The sequence below is a fragment of the Salmo salar genome, chromosome ssa08 (assembly GCF_905237065.1).
Source record: "Salmo salar chromosome ssa08, Ssal_v3.1, whole genome shotgun sequence".
In the NCBI taxonomy this organism is placed as follows: domain Eukaryota; kingdom Metazoa; phylum Chordata; class Actinopteri; order Salmoniformes; family Salmonidae; genus Salmo; species Salmo salar.
Genome location: NC_059449.1, coordinates 23,628,077 through 23,637,765, shown reverse-complemented (window position 1 = coordinate 23,637,765; position 9,689 = coordinate 23,628,077). Strand labels below are relative to the sequence as shown.

General features: G+C 45.6%; 1 long non-coding RNA gene across 1 annotated transcript; it reads right to left on the bottom strand.

Annotated features, from left to right (window-relative positions):
• Nucleotides 1-872: 872 nt before the first annotated feature.
• Nucleotides 873-5,185, bottom strand: LOC123744231 (uncharacterized). Its single transcript, XR_006770821.1, has 3 exons — nt 5,106-5,185; nt 4,194-4,283; nt 873-3,650 (listed from the first exon to the last, which is right to left on the bottom strand). It is a non-coding gene; the product is annotated as an uncharacterized lncRNA (long non-coding RNA).
• Nucleotides 5,186-9,689: the final 4,504 nt, after the last annotated feature.

Genomic DNA, 9,689 nt, shown 5'->3' with positions numbered 1-9,689 from the left:
GTCTAGTGGTTGTAGAATGTCTAGTGGTTGTAGAATGTCTAGTGGGTGTAGAATGTCTAGTGATTGTAGAATGTCTAGTGGTTGTAGAATGTCTAGTGGGTGTAGAATGTCTAGTGGTTGTAGAATGTCTAGTGGGTGTAGAATGTCTAGTGGATGTAGAATGTCTAGTGGGTGTAGAATGTCTAGTGATTGTAGAATGTCTAGTGGTTGTAGAATGTCTAGTGGGTGTAGAATGTCTAGTGGGTGTAGAATGTCTAGTGGGTGTAGAATGTCCAGTGGTTGTAGAATGTCTAGTGGTTGTAGAATGTCTAGTGGTTGTAGAATGTCCGGTGGTTGTAGAATGTCCGGTGGTTGTAGAATGTCTAGTGGGTGTAGAATGTCTGGTGGTTGTAGAATGTCTAGTGGGTGTAGAATGTCTGGTGGTTCTAGAATGTCTAGTGGTTCTAGAATGTCTTGTGGTTGTAGATTGTCCAGTGGTTGTAGAATGTCTAGTGGTTGTAGAATGTCTAGTGGGTTAGAATGTCCGGTGGTTCTAGAATGTCTAGTGGTTCTAGAATGTCTAGTGGTTGTAGAATGTCTAGTGGGTGTAGAATGTCTAGTGGGTGTAGAATGTCTAGTGGTTCTAGAATGTCTAGTGGTTGTAGAATGTCTAGTGGTTGTAGAATGTCTAGTGGGTGTAGAATGTCTAGTGGATGTAGAATGTCTTGTGGTTCTAGAATGTCTAGTGGTTGTAGAATGTCTAGTGGTTGTAGAATGTCTAGTGGGTGTAGAATGTCCGGTGGTTGTAGAATGTCTAGTGGTTGTAGAATGTCTAGTGGGTGTAGAATGTCTAGTGGTTCTAGAATGTCTAGTGGTTCTAGAATGTCTAGTGGTTCTAGAATGTCTAGTGGTTCTAGAATGTCTAGTGGGTGTAGAATGTCTAGTGGTTGTAGAATGTCCGGTGGTTGTAGAATGTCTAGTGGGTGTAGAATGTCTAGTGGTTGTAGAATGTCTAGTGGTTCTAGAATGTCTAGTGGTTCTAGAATGTCCATGTGTTCTAGAATGTCTGGTGGTTCTAGAATGTCCGTTCTAGTAATACTAAGTCCACAGGGTTTACCCATATCGAGCACACGAGGCGAACCACAGTAAGGGGTTTTCTTTAGAGTTGCATACAAAACAACTTTATTAAGGTCTACAAATGTGTAACTGAAGGATTATTTTCTATCGCTATTTATTTTACAACAGAGATTGAAACAACAGTTTGTTCAGTAGTTTTCTGTAGCTATATAGATATATATAGATATATATATATATATATCTCTTTATGTTCAGTTTTGGTTCCTTCCAACCAGACAGCTACAACTGCACACACACACACACACACACACACACACACACACACACACACACACACACACACACACACACACACACACACACACACACACACACACACACACACACACAGAGAGAGTATCCAAAACAACAACAAGTCACTCTCAGGCTAAAAACTACATCACACCTTTTTTATTCTCAATTTTTTTGAAAATTTTTTTTGTCACTAAAATCTAAAATGTTTAAATATCATGAATATTTCAAAATCGATATTGATATCTAGACTTATTTAGTCCTTCTTTTAAGTGATTTTTTAAATATACAAATCTCATACAGACGGGCCGGTTACGCGAGAAATGGCACTAAAAAGGCTAGAACCTGCTCTTAACCACAGATCTAGAATCAGTTTAGCCTCTCCCAGGTCCTATCCTTAACCATTGGAGGGGGTATATAACTGACCTTAGATCAGTGACTAGGGACAGTTCCCTGCATACTGGTGTGTGTCAGAGTATCAGTAAAGGCCTAACTCATGCATTGTCACAGCGCAGAACACATAGAGGGGGGGAGGGGGGGGAGAAAAACCATAGGTTTCAGTTTATTCTCCCACTGAAGAACGAATGTCTAATGGAAGACAAGCACGGAGAAGGAGAAGAAGAAGTCAAAATGGCGTCTATATGAAGGTGATTTGGGTCACTTTGTGCTTCTTGTCGTTAGTCAGCCACACCACTGGGGGGGGGGGCACCACTATCTTTGGGGATTTTGGAGAGAGAGAGAGAGAGAGAGAGAGAGAGAGAGGGGGGTGTGGCCACCATTACTACTTCCTGGTTACTCGTTAGCATATTCAGGATGTGTGAAAATAATGGAAATCACCTCTAAAAACGGAAAGACAGAGCCATAATTATACGGTCACTTTTGAGTGCAGCGAAAAGGGATTTAAATATATTACTCTCTCTCTCTCTCTCTCTCTGTCTCTCTCTCTGTCTCTCTCTCTCTCTCTCTCTCTCTGTCTCTCTCTCTCACTCTATATATATCCATCTTATTCACCAGAAACTCGGGTGGCTCATATTCTGTGCCTGCCTGCCTGCCTGTCTGCCTGCCTGTCTGCCTGTCTGTCTGCCTGTCTGCCTGCCTGTCTGTCTGTCTGCCTGTCTGTCTGCCTGTCTGTCTGTCTGTCTGCCGTCCTTCCTCCCAAAGTAGGCACTTTCTTCACTTCCCTTCACTGAGTTCAAAGGAAATGACTGGTATAACAATAATTAATTTAAAAAAAGCCTCTACCAATCCAATGGTTTTAGATTAGTGGGAAGTAGTGAACGAGTGTACACTTCAGGAGAAAGGAGATCCTATTGGGATTCACCCTCTACGTTGTACTTATCAGGCTGTAATGTGGAGGCTGTTCAGTTCCATCTCTCCAGGTCTTTGTCTCTGCTGGGCGGCTAGTCTCCCTGGCTAGTAGTTCATTGATTGATTGATTGATTGATTAATGTCAGTGATTGGCCAGACAGTCTAGTTACCTGGTGTCCCAGGTCTGAATCAGTCCCTGGTTAGAGGGGCAGGATGACAACCAGGTGACAACCAGGAGAGCTCTGAACTACAGTCGAATAGTCCTGGTGTATATAATAACAACCAATCTAACCTGGGATCAGCTTGCCCTCCTCAGATCCTATCCCTACCCGTTAGGTGGTAAACTCTCCAATCTGACCTGGGATCAGCTTGCCCTCCTCAGATCCTAACCCTACCCGTTAGGTGGTAAACTCTCCAATCTGACCTGGGATCAGTCTCTGTGGGTGCATCCTTCCTGTTTATTCCACGTTATCGTAACAGGTGCAATAGCAATAGGTCAGTGTCTCAGCTCAGCAGGGATTGGTCGGCTCGAGTGTCAATCAAAAGCGCGCAGTCGGGAGTTTACTGATGTAAAGCAGATCTTCCTCCTCGTCCTCTTCGTCCACTTCCTCTTCCTCCTCTTCTCCTTCCTGTTTTTCCTCCTCTCCTTCCTCCTCCTCTCCTTCCTGTTTCTCCTCCTCTCCTTCCTCCTCCTCCTCTCCTTCCTGTTTCTCCTCCTCTCCTTCCTCCTCCTCTCCTTCCCCCTCCTCTCCTTCCTCCTCCTCTCCTTCCTGTTTCTCCTCCTCTCCTTCCTGTTTCTCCTCCTCTACTTCCTCCTCTGTCAGTTGGCAGGCTACTATTGGACAGTGCTGGTGCTATCTCTCCTTTCTTCCTCCTCTTCCTCATCCTCCTCTTCATCGTTGATTGGCGGGGTCAGTGGCGGTCGTAGGCGGAGGCAGTTGCCGTGGCAGCCGGTCCCGCCCCTCGCGATGCCGCGCTGTAGTAGTACGGCGACCCTACACACACACACACACACACACACACACACACACACACACACACACACACACACACACTCAGTTAGTGGCTGGGCAGGAGCAGCATTGTTATAGTTGACGGGAAGATGGTCACACACACACACACACACACACACACACACACACACACACACACACACACACACACACACACACACACACACAGAGCGCTGCTACTTCTAATCCCCTGTGCCACACACTCCCCACGCGGATACCTGTCCCTGTCATATCCATCAATCACACACTGACACCTACCTCCCCTGTTCCTCTACCTGTCAGCCTCATCACTATGTCAGCCCTGTCTGTCTGTCTGTCTGTCTGTCTGTCTGTCTGTCTGTCTGTCTGTCTGTCTGTCTGTCTGTCTGTCTGTCTGTCTGTCTGTCTGTCTGTCTGTCTGTCTGTCTGTCTGTCTGTCTGTCTGTCTGTCTGTCTGTCTGCCTGCCTGCCTGCCTGCCTGCCTGTCTGTACTGTAGGTAATTCCACTGGACTGTCTGGAAGTACAGAGCTACTGTTAAATCCCACCTTGCATCTGTCCCGTCTGGCTGGCGGTGAAGAGGCCAGAGGAACAGCCGATCTCCGTCCCCAGGAGAGACCCATAGTCCTGTTGGAACACTGAGAGAGAGAGAGAGAGAGGACATCACTACAGGTTAATAACCTCTGAACCCTGACCTCTCTCTGACCCCTGACCTGTAATCTCTGACACAGACACAACCGTAAGGTTAGTTAGAGAACTCGGCTTTGTGTCAAGTCCTCAATAATGGTTTTCTGCGATAGCACGGGGGGCGGGGTCAAGCGCCGTTGAGGCCATCTCCATTTTGAAGTAGTCAATTTTCTCTTCTTCTTTTTATATTTGAAAAAGAGGCTCAGTCTAATATTGATGATTTACTGCCACCTCCAGGGCTGAAGTCCTGAACTATAGATTGTGTGGCATTAATTTATTGTAGCCACTAGATGGCGATTAATATAGATTAAAACCATTAACAAACCATAGCATCCTATTAGAAGAAGAAGAAGAAGACAGTGCTCTGATCATAAGCCTGATCGCTCCCATAGGAAACCCCATAGGAATCACCACCCAGTCGACTACTTTAAAATGGTGGAAGCCTTCAAAGTCCACACAACAACAAAAAAGGGTTCTATCCCCAAGTTAAGTCATCTAATTATCTCTATGGACAACAACACTACAGTCAATCTACAGTCAGTGTAGACTACAGACTAACCCCTGACCTCTATAAACCCCTTAACCTAGTGGTCAGCACAGCCTGAACTTCAACCTCCAGTGATATCAAATTCACACATAGGGCTCTGCTCAAAAAAGTAGTAGTGCACTAAATAGGGAATTAGGATGTCTTTGAGAAAGAATGGTGGATTGGTTAATTGGTTAATTGGTTAATTGAATAATGTCCATGATGGGTGTAGGGGTTATTGCCTTACCTAACAGGCTGGGGTTTGGAAATCTCCAGGACTCGTTATATGTGGAATACTGAGGGTGGGAATAGGGACTCCCCGAAAAAATCTCCTCCTGGAACAGAAACAGATAGGAACAGTTATTAACCGTTAATAACAGATAGGAACCGATAGGAACAGATATGAACTAGCTAACAACAGCTAACAACAGATAGGAACAGATAGGAACAGATATGAACCAGCTAAGAACAGATAAGAACAGCTAACAACAGATAGGAACCAATAGGAACAGCTAACAACAGATAGGAACAGACAGGAACACACAGGAACAGATGGGAACAGATGGGAACAGATGGGAACAGATGGGAACACACAGGAACAGACGGGAACAGACGGGAACAGACGGGAACAGACAGGAACAGACAGGAAGTAACAGACAGGAACAGACAGGAACAGATGGGAACAGACAGGAACAGACAGGAACAGACAGGAACAGACGGGAACAGATGGGAACAGACAGGAACAGACAGGAACAGACAGGAAGTAACAGACAGGAACAGACAGGAACAGATGGGAACAGACAGGAACAGACAGGAACAGACAGGAAGTAACAGACAGGAACAGACAGGAACAGACGGGAACAGACGGGAACAGATGGGAACAGACAGGAACAGACAGGAACAGACAGGAAGTAACAGACAGGAACAGACAGGAACAGACAGGAAGTAACAGATAGGAACAGACAGGAAGTAACAGACAGGAAGTAACAGACAGGAACAGACAGGAAGTAACAGACAGGAAAAGAACAGTAGTAGTAGTAGCGTATCTCTCTCTCCTTCCTCTTCGACCTTTCTTCCTCTTCTCTCTCTCTCTTTCTTTTTCCCCCACAATCCAGCCACCACCCTCACATCAAAAACAACATTCCCTGTCCTCTCCTCCTCTCCTCCTCTCTCTCTCTCTCTCTCTCTCTCTCTCTCTCTCTCTCTCTCTCTCTCTCTCTCTCTCCTCCTCTCCTCTCTCTCTCTCTCTCTCTCTCTCTCTCTTTTCTTGTTTTCCTCAAAACCTTTACTCCTCCCCAGGGATTCTTCTCCCTGAGCTGACAGTCACTGAGCCCTCCCTCCTTCCCTCCATCTCTCTGTCTCTCTCCCCCCGTTCTGTCCGTTCTGCCTCAGTGATTCGCCACCCCCCCGAGAGAGCGCGCTAGAGAGAGAGAGAGAGAGAGAGAGAGAGAGAGAGAGAGCTTTGCTATATGAGGATTATAATAGAGTAGACAAAGAAGTGAAGAGAAGAGATGATGAACAGTATTAGAGAGAGTCTCCTGTCAGGTGAACAGTATTAGAGAGAGTCTCCTGTCAGGTGAACAGTATTAGAGAGAGTCTCCTGTCAGGTGAACAGTATTAGAGAGAGTCTCCTGTCAGGTGAACAGTATTAGAGAGAGTCTCCTGTCAGATGAACAGTATTAGAGAGAGTCTCCTGTCAGGTGAACAGTATTAGAGAGAGTCTCCTGTCAGGTGAACAGTATTAGAGAGAGTCTCCTGTCAGGTGAACAGTATTAGAGAGAGTCTCCTGTCAGGTGAACAGTATTAGAGAGAGTCTCCTGTCAGGTGAACAGTATTAGAGAGAGTCTCCTGTCAGGTGAACAGTATTAGAGAGAGTCTCCTGTCAGGTGAACAGTATTAGAGAGAGTCTCCTGTCAGGTGAACAGTATTAGAGAGAGTCTCCTGTCAGGTGAACAGTATTAGAGAGAGTCTCCTGTCAGGTGAACAGTATTAGAGAGAGTCTCCTGTCAGGTGAACAGTATTAGAGAGAGTCTCCTGTCAGGTGAACAGTATTAGAGAGAGTCTCCTGTCAGGTGAACAGAGAGTCTCCTGTCAGGTGAACAGTATTAGAGAGAGTCTCCTGTCAGGTGAACAGTATTAGAGAGAGTCTCCTGTCAGGTGAACAGTATTAGAGAGAGTTTCCTGTCAGGTGAACAGTATTAGAGAGAGTCTCCTGTCAGGTGAACAGAGAGTCTCCTGTCAGGTGAACAGTATTAGAGAGAGTCTCCTGTCAGGTGAACAGTATTAGAGAGAGTCTCCTGTCAGGTGAACAGTATTAGAGAGAGTCTCCTGTCAGGTGAACAGTATTAGAGAGAGTCTCCTGTCAGGTGAACAGTATTAGAGAGAGTCTCCTGTCAGGTGAACAGTATTAGAGAGAGTCTCCTGTCAGGTGAACAGTATTAGAGAGAGTCTCCTGTCAGGTGAACAGTATTAGAGAGAGTCTCCTGTCAGGTGAACAGTATTAGAGAGAGTCTCCTGTCAGGTGAACAGAGAGTCTCCTGTCAGGTGAACAGTATTAGAGAGAGTCTCCTGTCAGGTGAACAGTATTAGAGAGAGTCTCCTGTCAGGTGAACAGAGAGTCTCCTGTCAGGTGAACAGTATTAGAGAGAGTCTCCTGTCAGGTGAACAGTATTAGAGAGAGTCTCCTGTCAGGTGAACAGTATTAGAGAGAGTCTCCTGTCAGGTGAACAGTATTAGAGAGAGTCTCCTGTCAGGTGAACAGTATTAGAGAGAGTCTCCTGTCAGGTGAACAGTATTAGAGAGAGTCTCCTGTCAGGTGAACAGTATTAGAGAGAGTCTCCTGTCAGGTGAACAGTATTAGAGAGAGTCTCCTGTCAGGTGAACAGTATTAGAGAGAGTCTCCTGTCAGGTGAACAGTATTAGAGAGAGTCTCCTGTCAGGTGAACAGAGAGTCTCCTGTCAGGTGAACAGTATTAGAGAGAGTCTCCTGTCAGGTGAACAGTATTAGAGAGAGTCTCCTGTCAGGTGAACAGTATTAGAGAGAGTCTCCTGTCAGGTGAACAGTATTAGAGAGAGTCTCCTGTCAGGTGAACAGTATTAGAGAGAGTCTCCTGTCAGGTGAACAGTATTAGAGAGAGTCTCCTGTCAGGTGAACAGTATTAGAGAGAGTCTCCTGTCAGGTGAACAGTATTAGAGAGAGTCTCCTGTCAGGTGAACAGTATTAGAGAGAGTCTCCTGTCAGGTGAACAGTATTAGAGAGAGTCTCCTGTCAGGTGAACAGTATTAGAGAGAGTCTCCTGTCAGGTGAACAGTATTAGAGAGAGTCTCCTGTCAGGTGAACAGTATTAGAGAGAGTCTCCTGTCAGGTGAACAGTATTAGAGAGAGTCTCCTGTCAGGTGAACAGTATTAGAGAGAGTCTCCTGTCAGGTGAACAGTATTAGAGAGAGTCTCCTGTCAGATGAACAGTATTAGAGAGAGTCTCCTGTCAGGTGAACAGTATTAGAGAGAGTCTCCTGTCAGGTGAACAGTATTAGAGAGAGTCTCCTGTCAGGTGAACAGTATTAGAGAGAGTCTCCTGTCAGGTGAACAGTATTAGAGAGAGTCTCCTGTCAGATGAACAGTATTAGAGAGAGTTTCCTGTCAGGTGAACAGTATTAGAGAGAGTCTCCTGTCAGGTGAACAGTATTAGAGAGAGTCTCCTGTCAGGTGAACAGTATTAGAGAGAGTCTCCTGTCAGGTGAACAGTATTAGAGAGAGTCTCCTGTCAGGTGAACAGAGAGTCTCCTGTCAGGTGAACAGTATTAGAGAGAGTCTCCTGTCAGGTGAACAGTATTAGAGAGAGTCTCCTGTCAGGTGAACAGTATTAGAGAGAGTCTCCTGTCAGGTGAACAGTATTAGAGAGAGTCTCCTGTCAGGTGAACAGTATTAGAGAGAGTCTCCTGTCAGGTGAACAGTATTAGAGAGAGTCTCCTGTCAGGTGAACAGTATTAGAGAGAGTCTCCTGTCAGGTGAACAGTATTAGAGGGAGTCTCCTGTCAGGTGAACAGTATTAGAGAGAGTCTCCTGTCAGGTGAACAGTATTAGAGAGAGTCTCCTGTCAGGTGAACAGTATTAGAGAGAGTCTCCTGTCAGGTGAACAGTATTAGAGAGAGTCTCCTGTCAGGTGAACAGTATTAGAGAGAGTCTCCTGTCAGGTGAACAGTATTAGAGAGAGTCTCCTGTCAGGTGAACAGTATTAGAGAGAGTCTCCTGTCAGGTGAACAGTATTAGAGAGAGTCTCCTGTCAGGTGAACAGTATTAGAGAGAGTCTCCTGTCAGGTGAACAGTATTAGAGAGAGTCTCCTGTCAGGTGAACAGTATTAGAGAGTCTCCTGTCAGGTGAACAGTATTAGAGAGAGTCTCCTGTCAGGTGAACAGTATTAGAGAGAGTCTCCTGTCAGGTGAACAGTATTAGAGAGAGTCTCCTGTCAGGTGAACAGTATTAGAGAGAGTCTCCTGTCAGGTGAACAGTATTAGAGAGAGTCTCCTGTCAGGTGAACAGTATTAGAGAGTCTCCTGTCAGGTGAACAGTATTAGAGAGAGTCTCCTGTCAGGTGAACAGAGAGTCTCCTGTCAGGTGAACAGTATTAGAGAGAGTCTCCTGTCAGGTGAACAGTATTAGAGAGAGTCTCCTGTCAGGTGAACAGTATTAGAGAGAGTCTCCTGTCAGGTGAACAGTATTAGAGAGAGTCTCCTGTCAGATGAACAGTATTAGAGAGAGTCTCCTGTCAGGTGAACAGTATTAGAGATAGTCTCCTGTCAGGTGAACAGTATTAGAGAGAGTCTCCTGTC